We start from the raw sequence: 20,565 nt of genomic DNA on the forward strand, positions 1-20,565 counted from the left end.
AGAAACTCTTCTACTTTATATTCTAAAATCATCTCCCCTTCCCAGCTCCCTCCCTTCCTCCCTTTCTCCCTCCCTTCCTTCCCTCTTTACATTTTCCTTTCTAGGTGATGGGCGTTGTTTAGCAGAGCCTTCTGTGTGTTACAAAGCAGAAACAATTACATGGGGGAGGCCAGGAGCATGTCAACTACAAAAAAACAGTTGTCATAAACAGTGTGCATCTTAATGCAGCGCTTCATTCTTTACGTAAGATTAATTAAAGAGCAGATGTTCTGTCATACCCTGCATTAGGTATGGTTATCTTTGAGATTCCAGCTCTTCCATTTGCTGGGTTTTAATTTGCATTATTATGCATTTTGAGCCTGGGGCATGAGTAGTCAAGTGGTAAACATTAGATATACTGCACTGTATTTCCAAATGCACCTTCACTATTAGGCTGACTAATAGAATTCAATTCTATTTTCAGCCAGATCCTTTCCATTTTCATTTGTTTTTGACACGTTACATGGCCGAGAGGATGGAAGGAGAAAGTAAAGAATGAAGCAGTTCAGTTCTGGGTGATTGTTTGTGCATCAGCTCTGGCTGAAAGGGCCCTGGCTACAACCAGACTCATGTGGACCCCCAATTGTGTAGATCTGATCATACCTAGAAAATTCTTTCTCTTACATAGGGAAAGAGCCTCTGAGAAATTGCCCCCTCCTTCATTCTAGGGTTATACCATCCAGTTAGGACAAGTCATCTGTGCTTTTGTTCTGAATTGAAGGCTCTAACCTGGCTTCTCATTTTCTAAATGAAACTGTTGGAAATTGATGCCTGAAAACTTTTCATGCGGTGATCAAAGTCTGATCTGAATTAATTTGTCATCATAACCCAGCACCACTTGCTAGTCATTTCAGGCCCAGCCTCAGCAAAGGCAAGAGATGTCTATGTTGACAATTTCATTTAAAGGATAGAAAGCCTTCCACTTTTCTTTCATTGGTATCTTGATTTAATGAACATACAAACAGATCTTCGCCATATGCTCTAAATACCAGCTCTGCCGTTCTTGGGGAAGCAGCTTGGAAAAATGCCAAGGTGAGAAGCTTGGAAGAAGCTTGAAAAGGCTTTAAGACATATCTTTGTAACCTGGGGTAGCAAATGCACCAGTGATTAATTACACCAGGATTGTATGTGAATAGGAATGTAAATAAATAGCCAATAAATAGTTCACAGCTAGGCAATAATGGTGTGTGTTGACCTGATAATGGAAGCCTTCCTGTTTTGATTTTCTGAGTTTCCTTCATGTTGCTAACACATTCTTCATGGGTCAGAATTGTACGATGGAAATGTCATTCTGGCTCTCATTATGAGATCATTAGATAAGGTGTTACCATAATCAAAGCTAGGAGTCTCAAAGATGCTGGGACTCCAGTCTTTGCGCCAAGAAAGTCTGTGCTGATGAGTTGTTGTTACTGCTCTCCCCACCCCACTCTTCATCCTCTCTTCTCCACCCCATCTTTACCAAAATCGTTTTGTTTATACTTCTGAGCTGGATGAAAATATCCCTTATAGAACATCTTATTGATTAGTGTGACATCTATTTGTGTGAAATGACTCACTAACTGATGGCTAACTGGTTGCATTTTGCTAACCATAACTTTGCTCTTAACACACACACACACACACACACACATATGTATATATACACACACTCACTCACACATTTATTTCTTATTCTTTCAAATCAAGAGAGTCACTGAGCCTGAAAAAAAAAAAAAGGTAAGTACTCATCTTGATATCAGAACTTCAAGCCAGACTCCCAGAACAAAAGAGCACAATAATAAAGAAAGCCATGATTTCAACACTTAGGAGGAAGAAATCAGCAACATATAATTTGCCTTGAAGTTATACTTTTGGTTTCTTTCCTGGACTTAAAAGTAGTTAGTTACAAGAGCTGGTGACAAGCCCTTTCACAATTCAGTATGCATTAGAAAAAGAGCCTATGAGTTTTAGATAGAACATGAAAGAAATGGGGTTGTGCAAGAGTCATAATCCATGAAGAAAGGTTTCATTTCCCATAAATCCTTGGGATGAGAGGGCTTCACTGGGAGGAAAGTCTCAAAGCTGAATTTCAAGTTAGGGGTGAATCACAGCTAAGGATGTGGCAGAGGGCAAAACAGCATTTTTCAGACCAGGGTAATGTTGTATAAGTTCTTTGGCATAAGTAACTGAAGAAAGTTACAGAAACTCCTTATCTATGAGTCCTCCATTCATCTCAGTTAGTATAGGCAGGATACTGCCTGAGGGCAGAGGAGTGGATTTAGCCAATCAGACAGCAAATAATAAAAGCTCACATTCATATAGCACTTTACAATTTACAAAGTTATGTACTCACCACAATGCTGTTAGGAACTTTACAAATATTATTATCCCTTTGTGACAGATGAAGAAACTAAGTGATTTGGTTTCATCTAATACAAATAAGAGCTCAGATTTAAACCTTTGTTTCTGGATGCCAGTGATGCCCCATACAATATTTAATTTACAGAACCTTGTGCCAGGCCGTTGATGTAAAAGATGTAAATGTATATCATCAATGATATAAAGAAGATGAAATGCATTCCCTAGCCTAAAGGAACTTATAATTTCCTTGTCAAGACAAGGTATAACTACACAAAAAATTAGAAACACAAAAGTTAAATAATGAAAAAGAACAGAAATATAAAAAACAATTTACAAAGCCATTATGTAACCAATTGCTAAATTAATATAATAAACAATAGTTACCATGACTTCACAGTGATCTGAGTAGGTAAAAGAAGGATCCATGGGACAAGGGAGATTTTAAGCTTCACCTTAAAGACCAGTAGAATAGGAAAAGAAGATAGAGAATATTTCATAAGCAAGACGCTAAAAAAAAAAATGTGAGATGTTTTGCATAGCCTGTTTAGCTCTAACAAAGATTTTTAAAGGTTAGTAGAGGAAGTTGAAGTCAGCAAGTGAAGTTAAAGATGGATTGTGTAGGACCATAGATGTAAGGATTTAAGAAATACAGATATTCTATAGATAGTTGCCATCAGTATTTGAGGTGGATTGAGATGGGGAAAAAATTGGATTCAAGAAGCTCTTTGTAGGCTATTATAAGAGTCTGAAAGTAATTTCTTATATTACACAACAAATTTGCAACTAGGATGCTCTACCCATTTGGTTTTCATTTTACTTTCTAGAGGAATTTAAAAAAAATGTCTGACCCCTTTTCTACATTACAATCCACATGTTATATCATGTTTTGCTGTAGTCTTCCTTTTTTTACATATAATTCCTTGAACTCCTCCTTATTAGATGAGCAGATATGGTTCCTTGAAGTCAGGAAGCCTGGGTTTAAGTTCTATTTCTTATACATACTGGCTGTGTGACACTGAATGTGTCCCTTAACAAGATATCTCTCCTCTCACTGCCCTGGGAAACTTGCTAAAACTAAGTTGTACAGGAGCTAGTCTTCATCACTCAAGGGAGTTTCCTCATTTGAAGTTCTGAATACCAAGAAAATGACATGTTGATAACCAAAAATTACAACAACATAAATGTTTTTTGAATTTCATGGCATCCAAATCTATCTTTATCTTTGATATTCTCCATTGGCCACACCCTAATTTCATTTTGTTTTGTTTTAATGTACCTATAAACATGTGGCATCCAAGACAGGTAGGATAAGCACTGTAGTATAACAGACTACAGTAGAAAAATTACAGCCTGTATTATGACCACTACAATTCTATTAATAAGTCTAAAAATTATATTCACTTTGTTAGCACCCACATTAAGCTATTGTTTCATATTAAGATGTAGCCAACTACAAGTCTTTGGATTTTTCCTCCCCTTCTTCCAACTCCCCACCACACATCATTCTTTTGGCAACTTTGCTCATGCAGTTGATTTATTAAAGTGAAATATAGCACAAAAAAATGCATCTTCTTGGTTTTCACATACCAATTCAATCTTTCAATATTGTTCTAATTCTCACTTCTGCCCTCTGAGAAATTGGACTACATGGCTTCTGCTATCTCTTCCAACCACAGGTTTATGTTCCTAATTTATGGACTATATTTTCCAATGTAGGTATCAAGAGGCATTGACAAAAAATATTGAACAGGACAGAGCCTTCTGAGACTCAACTACAAAGATATCTTCAAGTTAGCTATTAATCAATTTGGTTGTGATTATCCAATCAATTGCTAATCAACCAAAAAATAATGTCAAGTCCTTATTTTACCATCTTGTCCACAAGTGTATCATTTGAGGTGTCATCCCAATATCTATTGAAATCAAGACATTTCCCCAATCTCCTAACCAGTAACATCATCAATAAGAGGAAATATGGTTAATTTGTCATGACTGTTCTTGATGAACTCAGCTTATCTCCTAGTAATCACTACATTGTTTTATAATTTATTAATAAACCTTCAGCTTAATCTTTTTTAGAATTTTCCTAGTAGTCATCCTTCTCTTTCAGTATTCTGTGGCTATCAGGATGCTTTTCAGGCTGTCTCTGTTTTAGTTCTTGTTCTTATTACATGACCAGCCTACATCCATTTAGGGTCATACATATTCCTGATTATGCCACTTCTCAAAAAACTCATACCTGTGACATGTTATAGCCTACTTAATATTATAAGTGACATATATATATATATATATATACATATATATGTATGTGAGTATGTATATATACATATATACATACACATATATACATATATATGTATGTGTGTATGTATATATACATACATACATACATATATACATATATATGTATGTGTGTATGTATATATACATACATATATATATTTCATATTATGTACAGACAGTGTCTTCTTTGAGATTCACAATGGTTGTGTGAGGCAGGTACTAGAAATCACCATTTTATATGCAAGAAATCTGAGGCTCAGACAGAGTAAGTGACTTGCTCATGCAACCACAGTTAGTTGGTACCAGAGGAGGGATTCTAACCCAGATCTTTCTAACTCTGTGGTCTCTATTAACTATTCCATGCTGGTCTCCTCTACTTAATTGCATCTCATGTCCTTCCATTTCTTATTGCAATTTTTATTCTTCTGAGATTGTGAGAAGGTGTCCCATGATTAGCACTCATGTACTAATTTATGGGACAATTCTGGTATTAGAGAAAAACTTTTATAGTAAGACTAGCTAGCACCATTAACAACAGTGCACAATTTCCCAAATGCAATCGAACTGATCTACCTTCTATTCAACAATGAGATCAGATTATTTTCTACCTTATTATTAATTATTGTTATTATAACTACCTCCATCTGTTCAAGATATTCAAGATGTTCCCCACTGATGGGGAAATTCAATGACATTACCAAATAATTGCATGTCATAATTTGAACAATGTACATGAGAGAAAGGATGGCTATTTGGTAGAGTACTAGACTTGGACTTAGGAAAACCAGGGTTTGAATCTTTCCTCTAAGACTCATTAATTTTGTGTACCTGGACAAGTAATTTAACCTCACAGTGCCTCACCTTCCTAGTCTATAAAATGGGGATAATACTTCTAGTTCCTATCCCTGATTTGCTATGAGGTTCAAAGAAGTTAATGCATGCAAAGTGCTTGAAAATTTTTAAATGCTGTATAAATGTCAGTTATTATTAATCATCTATTTAGGGTTTTTTTTCCTGTATTACATACTAGGCTAATCACTTTTGAGCACCCATTGGTCTCAATGATGAGGCCATATAATATTTTAACCCAATCAATTTGGTAATAATGCCATCTATGAGCCTTTCCTTTCTTGAAGAATCATCACTTTAGGTATCTTGAAAGTCTTTAAAATTGTGGCCTCTAGTATGGGTTTTTCCTATATGTATTTGGTGGGATCCAGCTGCTTTTCCTGACTTTATCATCTTAAGTGCTATTTTCTCTTCCTCATATAGCATATTGGGTATTAATATTTTAAAGTTTAAATGTGGTCATTCCACTGTCATTGATGATGAAAATAGATCATTAGAAAAATATAGGCAAATATCTTCCCTTTAATTTCTTTCTGCCCTTCTGAATGTTCCTTTTCAGTCTCTTTTGCTGGTTCATCACCCCTCAATGATGGTCATCCCCTGGGTGTTAGTTTCATCATCTGTAAAATGAGAGGGTTAGACTAGATGGTTTCTAAGTTCCTTTCCAGGTCTAAATATATGCGATCTTTTAATTTTTGACAAAGCTCCATATTGAATCCTCTTTTCTCCTCACTTTGCACTCTCTCCCTTGATGATCTCATAAATTACCATGAGTTCAATTATAATATCTATGCAGATGACAGTCCAAACCCATATATCCAGCCGTAATATCTCTCCCAACTTCAGTCATCCCTGACTCTTCCCTCTCTCTCACTCTCCACATCCCATCAATTGTCAAGTGTTGTCAATTCTACCTCCATAACATTTCTTGCATCATTACCCTTCTCTCCCCTCATATGGCTACCATCATAGGTCTGGCCCTCATCACATCTCACCCAGACAATTGTAAAAGTTTCCTAGCTAGTCTTCCTGATTCTAGGGTCTTCTTTCCTCATTCCATCACCAACACAACTATCAATAAAATCACCTTACAGTAGGGATCAGAACATATTCCTTCACTTCTCAAAAGCCTTCAGGACCTCACTATTACTTCTAGAATAAAAAAAAAAAGAAACTACAAGGTCTGGCATTTTGGTTCTCTGTAACATGGATCCAATCTACCTTTCCAACCTTGTTTCATATTACAATCTCTTCACACACTGTGTGTTTTAGTAAAATATGATTACTGGCCATTTTTTGATTTCAACATTCTATCTCCTTCCTCTGCACTTTTGCAAAAATTGCCCCCTTTTCTGTGTGTGTTTGTGGCAGGACATGTACTACTACACAGTTCCACTTAGAATCTTTATTTCCTTTCAAGACCCATCTAAAATCCTACCTTGTGTGAGAAAATCCTTTGATCCTCTTTAATGCTAGTGCCTTCTCTCTGTCGATTTTCTCCAATTATCATATATATGTATATGTATATCTAAATGCCTGTATTTATTGTCATCTATCTCTATATCTTGTTTGTGCATAGTTGTTTTCACATTGTCTCCCCCATTCCACCATGAGTTCCTTGAGAGAAGGGACTATCTTTTGCCTTTCTTTGTATCCCCAGCACTGAGCACAGTGCCTAGAACATAGTAGGTGCTTAACAATGGCTTATTGACTAAATGACTGACCTTGTCCATGAAACCTTTTCTTATTCTCCAAGCTGTGAGTGTTTTCTCTCCCTAGAAATTAACCCATATTTGCTTATTTGTCAACATGCCTTTATCATCAGTAGAATGTAAGCTATTTGAGGTCAAGGCATGTTCCACTTTTGTCTTTGTATCACCAGAACCTATAATAAAGTCTTTCACAAAGAAAGTGTTTCATAAATATTTGAGGCACAAAATTCTCTTAATGTGGCTTAAGTCATGTCAATTTTTCCACATATTTATTATCTTCAATGTTGGGGGGTTTTTTGCTGTTACTCAGATTTTTCAATCATCTTTCCTCATAATATTTTTGTAATAAACTTGTATTTTAAAGTAATTTTGCCTTTGGCTGTGATATCTTTCCAGGGAATAGATCATCAGATTTAGACTCAAGGAGCTATGAGTTCATATCCTGACATACTCACTAGCTGTGTCACCTTACAAGTCACTTAATTTTTTCTTAGCCTCAGCTTCTTCATCTGTAAAATGAAGCTATAAATAACACTGACCTCATGAGTTTAGGGGAAGGATAAAAAGAAATAATATATATCTAAAACACTTTGAAGTGCCTTAAAGTTTTACATAACACTTAGATTATTATTGCTATTACATAATAAGGAGAACAAGTGTTGTCTGGCTGTTTCTAGGCTCTTTTGGCCTTCTGCGTATGGTAACTATTCTATCTCAGTTAAATTTCTCTTAGAAATTTTGAACATCAAAATAAAAAAAAGTTTATCTATGTTCACTTTTCATAATCATCAGATTTGATAATTTATGAGATTATATCTGCTTTTTTTGTGGCAAATTTTCACCTTCCCTTTGTGTTCTTGGCAGCCTCTTTGTTGTACATATCTGAAAATTTCTGAATACCACTTCCTTCAGATTGCTTCTTCCTATATCATAGATATCTTCCATAGTGTCTTGTTTGAGAGTCCTGTCTGAACTTTTCAGCTTGAAAATTCAATTTACCTTTGACCCAGCAACAGCACTTCCAGGGCTATATCCCAAAGACATCATACAAATGGAAAAAGGACCCTCATGTACAAAAATATTCATTGCAGCTCTTTTTGTGGTGGCAAAGAACTGGAAATTGAGAGGATGCCCATCAATTGGGGAATGGTTGAGCAAGTTGTGGTATATGAATGTAATGGAATACTATTGTGCTACAAGAAATGATGAACAGGCTGACTTCAGAAAAACCTGGAAAGACTTGTATGGTCTGATGCTGAGTGAAGTGAGCAGAACCAAGAGAACATTGTACATAATAACAGCCACACTGTGCGATGACTAATATTGACAAACTTAACCCTTCTCAGCAATGCAAGGATCTAAGACATCCCCAGAGGCCTTGTGATAGAAAATGCCATCCACATCCAAAGAAAGAACTATGGAAGTTGAATCGCTGTCTTTTTTTTTTCTCTTCTGTTGAGTTTTGTTTCCTCTTTCTGATGGTTCCTCCTATCGGTTTTAATTTTTTACTTACAACTTTACTAATGTGAAAATATGTTTAATAGGAATATAAATGTATAGTCTATATCAGATTGTGTACTATCTTGGGGAGGGTGGTGGGGAGGAAGGGGGCGAAAAAATTTAAACTCAAAAGCATATGGAAGTGATTATTAATAAATCAAAATAAATTAATAAAATAAATTTTTAAAAAAAGAAAGTCAATTGGCTGAGCTAGGGCAGGAATATGCAAATGAGCTCCTTCAGACACTCCTCTACTTTAAGAATTAAAGTTTAAAAAATGAATTTAAAAAAAGAAAATTCAATTTAAAGCCTTCAGGCATAGAATTTTAGAGTGAAAAAAGAACGTAGATACCAACTAGTCATTTTATAATGAAATCACTGGAGCAAAGAGGGCATAGGTGAATTTCTCAAGGTTGCATAGTTAATGAGCTATAGAGCAGAAGGGTCTTGAATGCTACTTTGGAGATCTTTCCACTATGTTCTTTCAAGGAGACAAAGAGACTCTTCCTGCTCTTTCTAAGGTGAGCTCTTGTCAGGAGCCAATTGGCCTATGAAAATACATTATAGTCCAGGAAACAAAATTTTTCTTGTCAACGCCACCTAGGTAATGAACTGATCGTTTCCCAGATACTCTATTCCCTTCCAAAACCACAGACATCAACAGAAAGAAGGGATGAAAACAATACTTGTACCCTCACATCTTTCATTTTCCTACACAAAACTTAAAAGTATCTTTTGATTATTTTGTTTCTTTTGATTCCTATCTCTAGTTCCTACTCAAATCAGCTAAAAAACAAGTAAGCTGTGGTTGGTAGGTTTGATGACTCTTAGATGTTCTCCATCACATCTTAAATAAACACTCCAGGAAGATAAAATATCTCTTGATAGGCACTCCCTCTTCACCTCCACCTGATGGAATCCCTAGTCTTCTTCAAAGCACAGCTCATGTGGCATTTCCTGTATATATATGCCTTTCATGGTGTCCTAGTTATTGGCACTCATTCCCTCTTGAAATTACTTTGTATTACCTCACATATATTTTGTATTTACCTTACTTCTGTATCCCTTACATTTCCTCAATAGAACATAGATTCCTTAAGGGCAGAGGGTATTATGCCTTTGTCTTTGTATCCTAGCACCTAGCCCACTGTTTTACATGCAGCAAGTGCTTCATAGGTGACTGTTGAATAGAATAAAATTCAATTTAATTTAATTTAATGTAATATGTCACATCTGTATATCTGCCTCTCCATCAAGAGTTAACAACTCCTGCAACTGTCTTAGAAGAGTCATATCCTTTCTGCAAATTCCTGTAAGCCCTCCTAGTGTTCTGTGGAGATAGTCTTCAGCATGTCTGGAATCCCCCTCCATTAAAAGGAAGGGCCTTGTATCTCTGCCACGGTTTATATTGTGTATACTTTCTTCTCATTTTCTTTGCACATGCCAACTCTTGACATTAATTTCCTTGTGACTCTTAGAAATTTGTTTTCTGAGAGGCATCTAGGTGGTACAGTGGATAAAACATTGGCCCTGGAATCAGGAGGACCTGAGTTCAAATCTGGATTGGACATTTACCAGCTGTATGACCCTGGGCAAGTCACTTAACCCTGATTGCCTCCAAAAAAAATTTGTTTTCTGGTTGCCTTTTAGGAGTATTTCTTCAATCTTACTTAAGAAGCATCCATCTCATCTAAATGGAGAATGATTCCTTTCCACTAGTAGGGGGATCAAATAGTTCTTACAGAAGATAAAAATTAGCATAGTGTGCAGATTGTATATAACTACAATGGTGTCCGTGGTGACCATTCTGGAATCTTCCCCAAAAAATTGCTATAAAAACCATACATATAGACATATGCACACACACATATATGTACATTTATATAAACATGCATGTGTTTGTATATGTCTATATGTATGGTTTTTATAGCAAATGCACATGTGTGTGTATTTGTATATATAGACTATATGTATGTATGTGTATGTCTCTGTATGTGTATCCTGTTTAACTGCTCCTGAGAAAGCTGCTTTTTAAATCTTCTTAACTCTCTCTACCTGCTGAGCATTATCAGCTAAGGATGTATAAATAAATCCACCAGAATTCTCCAGCCCCTCCCAAAACACACATGTATAGAACATAGCAGAATTTTTCCTTCATTTCACAGGGAATCTTTCATCATATAGTGTAATAAAATCATATAGTGTAATAAACAGTATAGGTAGTATTTCAATAAGCAACATTATCCACAACTTTGGTCATATGTTCCTATCTGTTTCTATAAGGTTTCTTCAATTCTGGAAAAGGGCCATCTCTTCATTCACTTTTATGTATACTCCCCCCACCCAACCAGACATAATCCCTCCATGTCTCAGTGAATGTTTATTATTAGTAAAATGTTGACCTGATGGCCAACATTCTGGTGACAGACTTCTTTGATCTTAACTAAGTTGGTCCTCAAATTAGAGACACACACACTCAAATAACCAGGTCCATCCTTTAAGCCTTTACAATCAGGGAAAATCAGGAAATGTTAGCTCTGGAAGAGATCTTAAAGATTATCTCATCCAGTCCCCTCATTTTACATACCATTTTGAGTGAGATGAAGGCTGGTGTCGTTCCTGGTGTTAAGTACCCAAAGGGATCACGGAACGTTATAAAATAATGGGAGATCACAATTATAAAAGACCTTAGAAATGGCATAGTCAAAACTCTTCATTTCAAATATGAAGAAACAAAGCAAAATAAGAGAAAATTACTCATTCAAAGTCACACAAGCAGCTAGCAGCAGAGCAAGAATTCAAATCCAGGTCTCTTCTAATTAAAAATAATTGAAGTCATTCACTTAGATTAAAAAAAAATCAACTTTATACCAAAAGTGATAAGTTGGAGGGTTACCAGAATGATGAAGTCTGTGATCTGCTACATTTTCAAAAGGACATTGATAAATTGAATGGTGGCCAGAACAATGAAGTACCTTGAGATAATGTGATGTGGTGATCTCCTGAGAAGTAACACAGGAGATAACAGCTGTTTGCAAAAAAAATTAAGGGCTGACACATGGGGAAGGTATTCAATTTTCATTACTTGACTTCGGAGGCCTATATGGAAAGTGAAGGGAGACAAATTTAGGCTTCATATAGCTGCCTAAAAGTAAAAGTGGGATGGATAATCACAGGGAGGTAATGCATTCCCCCTCATTAGAGGTCTTCAAGCAAAGACTGAATGAGAGAGCTAGAACTAGAGGAGACCTTCCAGAGCCCATCTAATACAACCCTCTCATTTTACAGATAAGGAAATTGAGGACAAGGAAAGTTGTGAATTGGCCAAGGTTATTCAGAAAAGAATTCGGGGCAGGATTTGATCCCAGGTCCACTAACTCCAAAGATAATACCCTTTTCACTATCCTTCCTGACTATCACTCCTGATTATCATGCATGCTGAGGTAAGGACTCCTAATCAACTATGGATTAGACTAGGGGGTTTCAGAGGTCCCTTCTCTCTGATTCGATGATGCTATTGTCCAGTGTTCTATAGATTATAAGTAGCAAATCTGGGATTTGAACTAGGGTGTTCTTATACTGACCTTTCTACTTTGTCCTCCATTGTCCCAGGGGAAATGTGTGTATGTATGTGTGTATTCATATAGACATATGTGTATATAGTGTGTGTATACATGTATATATTTAAATTTATAGGTTCATACATGTGCGTATGTGTGTATATATGTACAAAAATAGATAGATAGGGATATAGATGATCTAAGACACCCTGAGGCACACAAGTGAATTTCTCCATTTTAGGAAAATATCTTTAGGGAAGGAAATTCATTAATATCCCTCATATAAGGTCCTCTTCCTCTATGGAACTGGTTCTTTATTCATTGTAACCAAAATGAAATACATATACATATACATATACATATAATATATATATAACATATATATATATGTATATATATATATATATTTGCACACATACAGCAGTTAACCACAAAAGTTGCATGATAAAACATCTATCTTATGAGATCTAGAACAGTTTTTCTTGGTACTTGGAGAGTAACTACTTTCTGGAACTCAATGTCCATTCATTATCTTTTAACCTTAGTTAATCAAAGCCACTTAGAAGCACTTATATGACAACCAGTCTCTTTAATGTAAAGGGAAACTCTGTTCTCTGAGTAATGGAAGAATATAATTGCTTCTTAGAGGTCATGTAGAAAGTTTGGTAGAACTGCAAGTAAAAACTCAGATTTCCTAGATAAACTGTCTGACATACAAGCTTTAACAAGTAAGAGAAGCAAAGATTTGGAAGTATCTATTAGTTGTATTACAGATGCTATGCATGGGGAGATTTTTTTAAAGTATAGATATGAATTAGCTCCTGCCCTCAAGGAGTGTGTAGTCTAGATGGAGACATTAATGATGATACATGATATTAATTGCTGCAGTTACTAGGATCATATATTTAGAGCTAGAAAGAATCCATCATTTAGTTTAACCTCCTCATTCTACAGATGAGGAAACTGAAGCCCAGTTAAATAAAGTAATTTACTCAATATCGCAAAAGTAATTAGTGGCAGAGCCAGGATTTGAAACCAGGTTTCTAAATCCAACCTATCGCTCTTTCCACTGATCCATAGCTACCATCGCTAGCCCTCCATTTGTCTGTTTATCCAGGAAGCTGTTGTGGTAGAGAGGGTCTGACACTAAGAATAGAATTGTGGGTGCCACAGTGAAAATAAAAGCTGTAAGAACATCTGACCTAGAGGGGAAAAAATTGAAAATAAGTCATTATTATTGGTCTTTCTGACTTTCAGAGAAAGAGACTTTCTCTTTTATAAGTAGTGAAGTGGAACTATATTTGGCCTCAGAGGTCATTGTTGGTGAATCAATCAAATCATATATTCTTCAGCCATTTTTGAGGACTCGTGTGTCCAAATCTGAGTGCGTCCCAGAATGAACATAGGGTCTTGACCCTGAGAAGTTTTACATTCTAGTTGGGGAGAACTGACATACTTGAGACAACTACAGAATAGTTTTAAGGAAAATTGTAAGCAAATATGTCAGCAAAATGTTTAGGGGATGGAATAATTGAATTAAGAAAAATACATTTTTGCATCAAGAGACTCAGGAAATTACATTTTAGCCTAAACTTTGAATGAAGTGTAGACTTTAGATTGGTAGAGAGGAATGGATGAAGATACAGATAAATAGGGAAAGCAAATCAATTTAAAGTACAGGTGTAAGAATGAACTGGGCAGATAGGTGGCACAGTGGATGGAGTGCTGGCCTTAGAATCAGGAGGACTCATCTTCATGTATTCAAATCCAGCCTCAGATTTTTACTAGCAGTGTGACCCTGGGGAAGTCACTTTACAATGTTTCTTACAATTTCTTCATTTGTAACATGAGCTGAAGAAGAAAATGGCAAACCACTCTAGTATTCTTTGCCAAGAAACCCCAAATGAGGTTACAAAGAGTCAGACAGGATTGAAATAATTCAACAACAAAAAGAATGAACCAGAGTGGGTAATGAAGCTGGTCAGACTGGACTTGAGACAGACTTTGTTGGGATAAGGAATGGTTATAGACAAGATGGGACCAGGTAGTAGTGGCTGCTTTTGGACTATATTTGATACCTAATAGGAAGCTATAATTCTTGAGTGATGTGGTGAAAGATTAAGTTTTTAGAAAGATTAATCTGACAGGAGTGAACAGGATGGATTGGAGACTTGAACTACTAAGCAGCTGGTAGCAAACCCAGCATGAGATTCCAAGGGCCTGGCTATAGAAATGGTGAGAAGACCTGAAATGTTGAGGAGTGTCATGACATGTTTTCACTACCCAATTTCTATGCTCATCCTTTATGTCTTTAGTAGTTAGGATATCAAGACTGACATGTATGCCTAAGTAAAAGAATCAGCAGTCAGGGCAGCCGTGGGGTCAGGAGCCAGGAAAGCAAATAGAGAATCAAAGGGAAACAGATAGACAGAGTGCAAAATTGTGGTAGTTTCCAACATCCGACAGAGTAGTCAATAAAAAGATCTGGATGAGTAAGAGGAGCAATGCAAGTCTGGTTGTCAAAAGGACATGTGAATACTCAGCAACTTGGAAATCCGTATGAGCATCAATATTTGTCAGCATAGGAAAAGGGATAGAGATAGTGGGAACTAGATGGATGTGGGGAACTCCCAGATAAGGAAATTCTTTCTACCAATGAAAGCCATCAACTTCTCTATAATTTATAATCTGAGAGCATTACTTAGAGAACAGAGAAGATAAGCTATTTGCTCAGGGTCACACAGCCAGTGTGTATCAGAACTACTTGAAACCAGGCTTTCTGTGCTCCAAGGACACTTTATCTACTATGCTATACTGTGTTAATATATGGGAAAATACCATAACCACTAGAGAAGGACTGAGTAGGAAGAGACTTTTTTACTGATAGCCTCTTGTATCTACAAGTTTAAAATTAAAGCACTAGAAAAAAATCCTTCTCTCTAGCCATGCTGCACCAAGTTGGTTTCCAAGGCTCCTGCCACAGCACTCTTTTTATTAACACCAAATATACCTAAAAATAATGCTAAGCAGACAAAAAAAAGCTGTGGGTTGATTGCTGCTGCATTCACAGGTAGTATGTGGAAGAGACATCAATTCACTCATAATGGGCTAGCGACATTCACACTTACTTCAGTTCTTCTAGGACCTGTGATTTCATCATTGTAGATACTCAGGAGACCCACCAGTGCTGATCACATCCCTCTGTATCTTACTAGCCCTCATGATGTCCTATAGTTTGTTTTTTCAATCACTATCTTATATGTATCTTTCTGGTGATGCACCTCTATGAACCCAGTCAAGTTGGTTCTCAGATGATAGACAGGTATGTAGGACCTGTCCCTAGAAAAACTTGGTAGAATCAGAGAATATGAGATTTGGTTAGGACCTGCGAAATATCTGGGAATCAAACTATCAAAGCATATTCAATAGGACGTGGCACAGTAGACAGAGCTCTGGACTTTGAGTTTAGGAAGACCTGATTTTGAATCTTGCCTGAGTCTTTTAAAAGCTGTATGACCCTAAATAAATTACTTAACTTCTCTCCAGCATCAGTTTCTAATAATCTTTAAAATGTCAAAAATAACACTATTTCACAGGATTATTGTGAGGTTCAAATCAGAATATATATATATATGTGTGTGTGTATATATATATACATATATATATGTATATATATATACACACACACACACACATACATACACACACACATATGGAGAGACACAAAAAGAAAGAACCCTTTGTAGGCTATATAAAACACTATTGTAGATACAATTACAAAATGCTTCCTAAAGAAATAAAGAAAAACTTAAATGACTAGAGAGAAATTTGGGGCTCATAGCTTGACTGTGGCAAAAAAATATATAAAAAATAAAAATACTACCAAAATTAATTTGCAGATTTCATACTATATAAAAGAAACTACTAATGTGGATGATTTGCAGAGCTAGGTAAATATTTTTTAATTATTTGGAGGGAAAAATTTAGAATATCAAGGGAAATATAGGGGAAAAAAAGTTAGAACAAAAAGGGAATAGTACTTCCAGATCTTAAAACCTTACAAAGCAGTAATCTGTAAAACTATCCGACACTGGTTTAAAAGAAGGAATGTTGATCCTTGCAATACACTAGACAAGGAAGAATCAGAAATAAGTGAACTGAATAACCTAGGATTTGATAAACACAAAAATATAAATTCCCCAGGAAAGAATTCCCTGTGTGACAACAATTTCTGGGAAAACTGGAAAGCAGATTGGCAGAAATTAAATTTAAACCAATATTTTATGCCACATATCACAATAAAATAAAAATGGATATGTGACCTAGATATTAAAGATTATATTCTAAAATAAACCAGAAGAGTACCAGATCAGGCACCTTTCCCAGCCATGACTAGGAGATTATTGGTAACCAAATAAGAGATAGAGGAAAATACAAAATCTAAAATTATTTTCATTGCTTTAAAGTTAAAAAAAAAGTTTTGGCACAAACAAAATTAATGCACCTAGGATCAGAAGAAAGGAAATTGTAAAGGGAAAAACACATCAAACTTCTAAGAAAGATCTAATATCCAAGATATATAGATAGATAGATATAGATACATACATACACATATATACTAAAATTTTTTAGTGGAACAATTGTGAACTGTTGACAATCACATGAAAAAATGTTCCAAATCACTAGTAAAAGGAGAAATACAAGTCAAAACAATGTTGAAGTTTCACCTCACATCCAGCAGATTGCTAATGTTTACAAGATTTAGAAATAGTCAATTCTGGAGGCACTGAGGAAAGACGGACACACTAATGCACTGTTGACAGAGCTAAGTATTGGTCCAATCATGCTGAGAAGCAATTTAGGACTATTCTAAAAATTGACTAAAATATCTATATCCTTTAACCTAGAGATCTGACTGCTAGGCATATATTCTAAGGAAGTCAGAAAAGGCCTCATATACAACAATATGTTTATAGCAGCATATTTTGGAAAGCAAAGAATTGAAAACAAAATAGACACCCATTGACTGGAGAAAGACAAAAACAATCTATGATACCTGAATGTAATTGCATATTACTATGCTATAAGTAAAGGTAAATATGATGAACATAGAGAAATATAGGAAGACTTATGTGAATTGATATAAAGGGGAATAAGAAGAACCAGGAAAACAAGAAACACAATGACTATAACAGTGTAAATGGAATGAACAATAAAACAAATAAAACTGAATGCTGTGAAATTATAACTGTGATTGGCTTCAAAGAAGAGGAAGAAAAAGGCACCTCCTTTGCAAATGTTGGATCCTATGTCTATTTAACACTGCAGATAATGTTAGGTTTTTCCAACATGCTGGTTAGTTTTCCAGAACTGTTTTTCACCCTCCTTTTTTATTCTTTGTTGTAAATAATGATTCTGTGGTATGGAAAGGGTAGAAGGATACACTGGGAAATGTAATATAAACACAAAATACAGTATCAAAATTTCTTTTTAAAACAGTAAAAAGAAAAGTGCAAAGAAGCTCAAATCTTACCTATCTGAACAAGCTGTTGATGGTTAAAAAGACAAAAAGTCAAATCAACCTACATTTCTTAAGTACTTAATATGTGTCAGATACTGAGGTCAGCACCGCAGATACAAACAAAGGAAGCAGTTCCTACCTTCAAGGACTTTATAATCTAATGGATAAAAGATATTACATATAATAGGTAATAGACATAATAGATAAAAATGATATAAACTAAGATTATTTACTATTTTTAAAAGTTTATCCTATGCAAATTAATCATCATAATGAGGTGATGAAAAGAGGCTAGAAATTGGCTCAACCAGCAAACATTTGTCCCTTTGAAAATGAAGAGATATGTCAGACAAGGGCAAGACCAGTTTAGAATGTGAAATCATTTGTAAATATTTGTAAATACAAATTGTAAATGTCTGTAAAAATGTAAAGGATGGTGGGAGAGCAGGACTAATACAGCCTCATCAAATAAAAAGAAGTGAAGGGAAATAATAATTTTACCAAAAGTTTAGTGAGAGAATCAGTTAAGTCAGATCATTATGAAGTCATTTAAAAATGCAAGTGAGAGGACAACAGGAAAAAAAATCGGGGAAAAAATCTAAACCGTGTCTACAAAAAATTCTTTTCTCGTTTGATGACACTGCAATCATCATATCACAGTACTCAATGTGTTACATGAAGAAGAAATAGAAAAAAACATTAAAGTAAACAAAGGTTTGAAGAAAAGCTGGGTTAGAGCAAGTTACCCAGAGGAAGTTTTTGAGATCTGTAATTACTCACAAGACTTCAACATAGTTATTCACTCAAGAAAAATCAAGTGGATGAAGATTAGTTATTGTCCTTTTTATGGTATATAATTAGATGGAAAATCCATAGAGACAGTCTATCAGTATTAGCAGTTGAACATTTTCTAAAAGTAGAAATGAACTGGGCCTAGAAATGAGTAAGAGAAAAAGGCAGACCGGATTGCATTTGGAAAATTCCCCATTACTTATTACTAATTAACCCAAATTTCTCCCTGAAACAAAAATTAAGGTTGTAAGCTTCCAATAAACTAAAAGATACTTGAGGAATTTTAAAAAATGAAATTCTTATTAGCCAAAACCTGCTGTTTCTAATATATGGAAAACTTGATCATTCCCCAATTGATAAGTGGTTAAAGGATATGAACAGGCAGTTTTCAGATGAAGAAATTAAACCTATCTATAGTCACATTTTTAAATGCTCTAGATCACTATTGATTAGAGAGATGCAAATTAAAACAACTCTGAGGTACCACCTCACATCTATCAGATTGGCCGATATGAAAGAAAAAGACAATGATAATTATTGGAGCGGATGTGGGAAAATTGGGACATCAATGTATTGTGGATGGAGTTGTGAACTGAGCCAACCGTTATGGAGAACAACTTGGAACTATGCTCTCAGGGCTATAAAAACTGTGCATACATACCCTTTGACTTAGCAATACCACTTCTAGGTCTGTATCCCAAAGAGATCCAAAATACGGAAAATGACCTACTTGTACGAAATATTTATAACAGCTCTTCTAAGTGGTGGCAAAGAGTTGGAAACTGAGGTGTTGCCCATCAATTGGGGAATGGCTGAACAAGTTTTGGTGTGTGATTTTAATGGAATATTACTGTGCTATAAGAAATGATGGGGGCAGCTAGGTGGTGCAGTGGATAGAGCTCTGGCCTTGGAATCAGGAGGACCTGAGTTCAAATCTGGCCTGAGACATATGACACTTACTGGCTGTGTGACCCTAGGCAAGTCACTTAACCCCAATTGCCTCACCAAAAGGAAAAAAAAAAGGAAAAGGAAAAGAAAAAGAAACGATAAGCAGGGTGCTGTTAGAAAATCCTGGAAAGACTTACAGGAACTGATGCAAAGTGAAATAAACAGAATCAAGAGAACATTGTACATGGTAACAACAATATTCAATACAATGATCAACTGTGAATTATTTAACTATTCTCAGCAATACAATGATCCATGACAAAGGACTTATGATAAAAAAAAAATGCTATCCACCTCCAGAGAAAGAACTAATGGAATCTGAATGAAGATTGAAGCATACTATTTTTTACCTTATTTTTTTCATCATTCTCTTGGTCTGTTTTCTTTCACAACATGACTAATATGGAAATATGTTTTGCATGACTGCACATGTATAACATATCAAATTGCTGTCTCAGAGAGAGGAACGGGAAGGGAAGAATAGAGAAAATTTGGAACTCAAAATTTTAAAAAATAAATGTTCAAAATTGTTTTTACATATAATTGGATAAAAACAAAATAAAAAAGCATGCTGTTCATTTATCACAGTGTAATGGTTACTCTTAAATATTCACTGAGATGTTTAGTCCATACCTACTTTTCTATACTGCATGTAAACAGCCTTAGAGTAGGAGAATGGCTGGTACTTTTTTTAGGGCTATGAGGTCCTTCCCTCCTTTCTCTGTGGAACAACTGCCCTCCATCCTGATTATATAGTAACTTGATACCATCCAGAGTGACGGTGATACCACCACATTGCCTCAGCCTGATGCCTCCTCTATCTGCTACCATAAGAACACAGTCTTACTTCCATGTAAGCTTTGTGATGTATGTCAGGATCTCTTAATCCATTTCTTCCACCTGGCAGATGCGCAGGCAGGAATAGGGCGCTGCCCAAAGACACCTTGGAATGTTCCAGGAGAAGAAGGGATGAGTGGATGGTGGCATGTTTGCAGGATTAAAATGGACAGCTTGCAAT

The sequence above is a fragment of the Phascolarctos cinereus genome, unplaced genomic scaffold (genome assembly GCF_003287225.1).
Source record: "Phascolarctos cinereus isolate Bilbo 61053 unplaced genomic scaffold, phaCin_HiC Scaffold_4;HRSCAF=312, whole genome shotgun sequence".
Lineage (NCBI taxonomy): Eukaryota > Metazoa > Chordata > Mammalia > Diprotodontia > Phascolarctidae > Phascolarctos > Phascolarctos cinereus.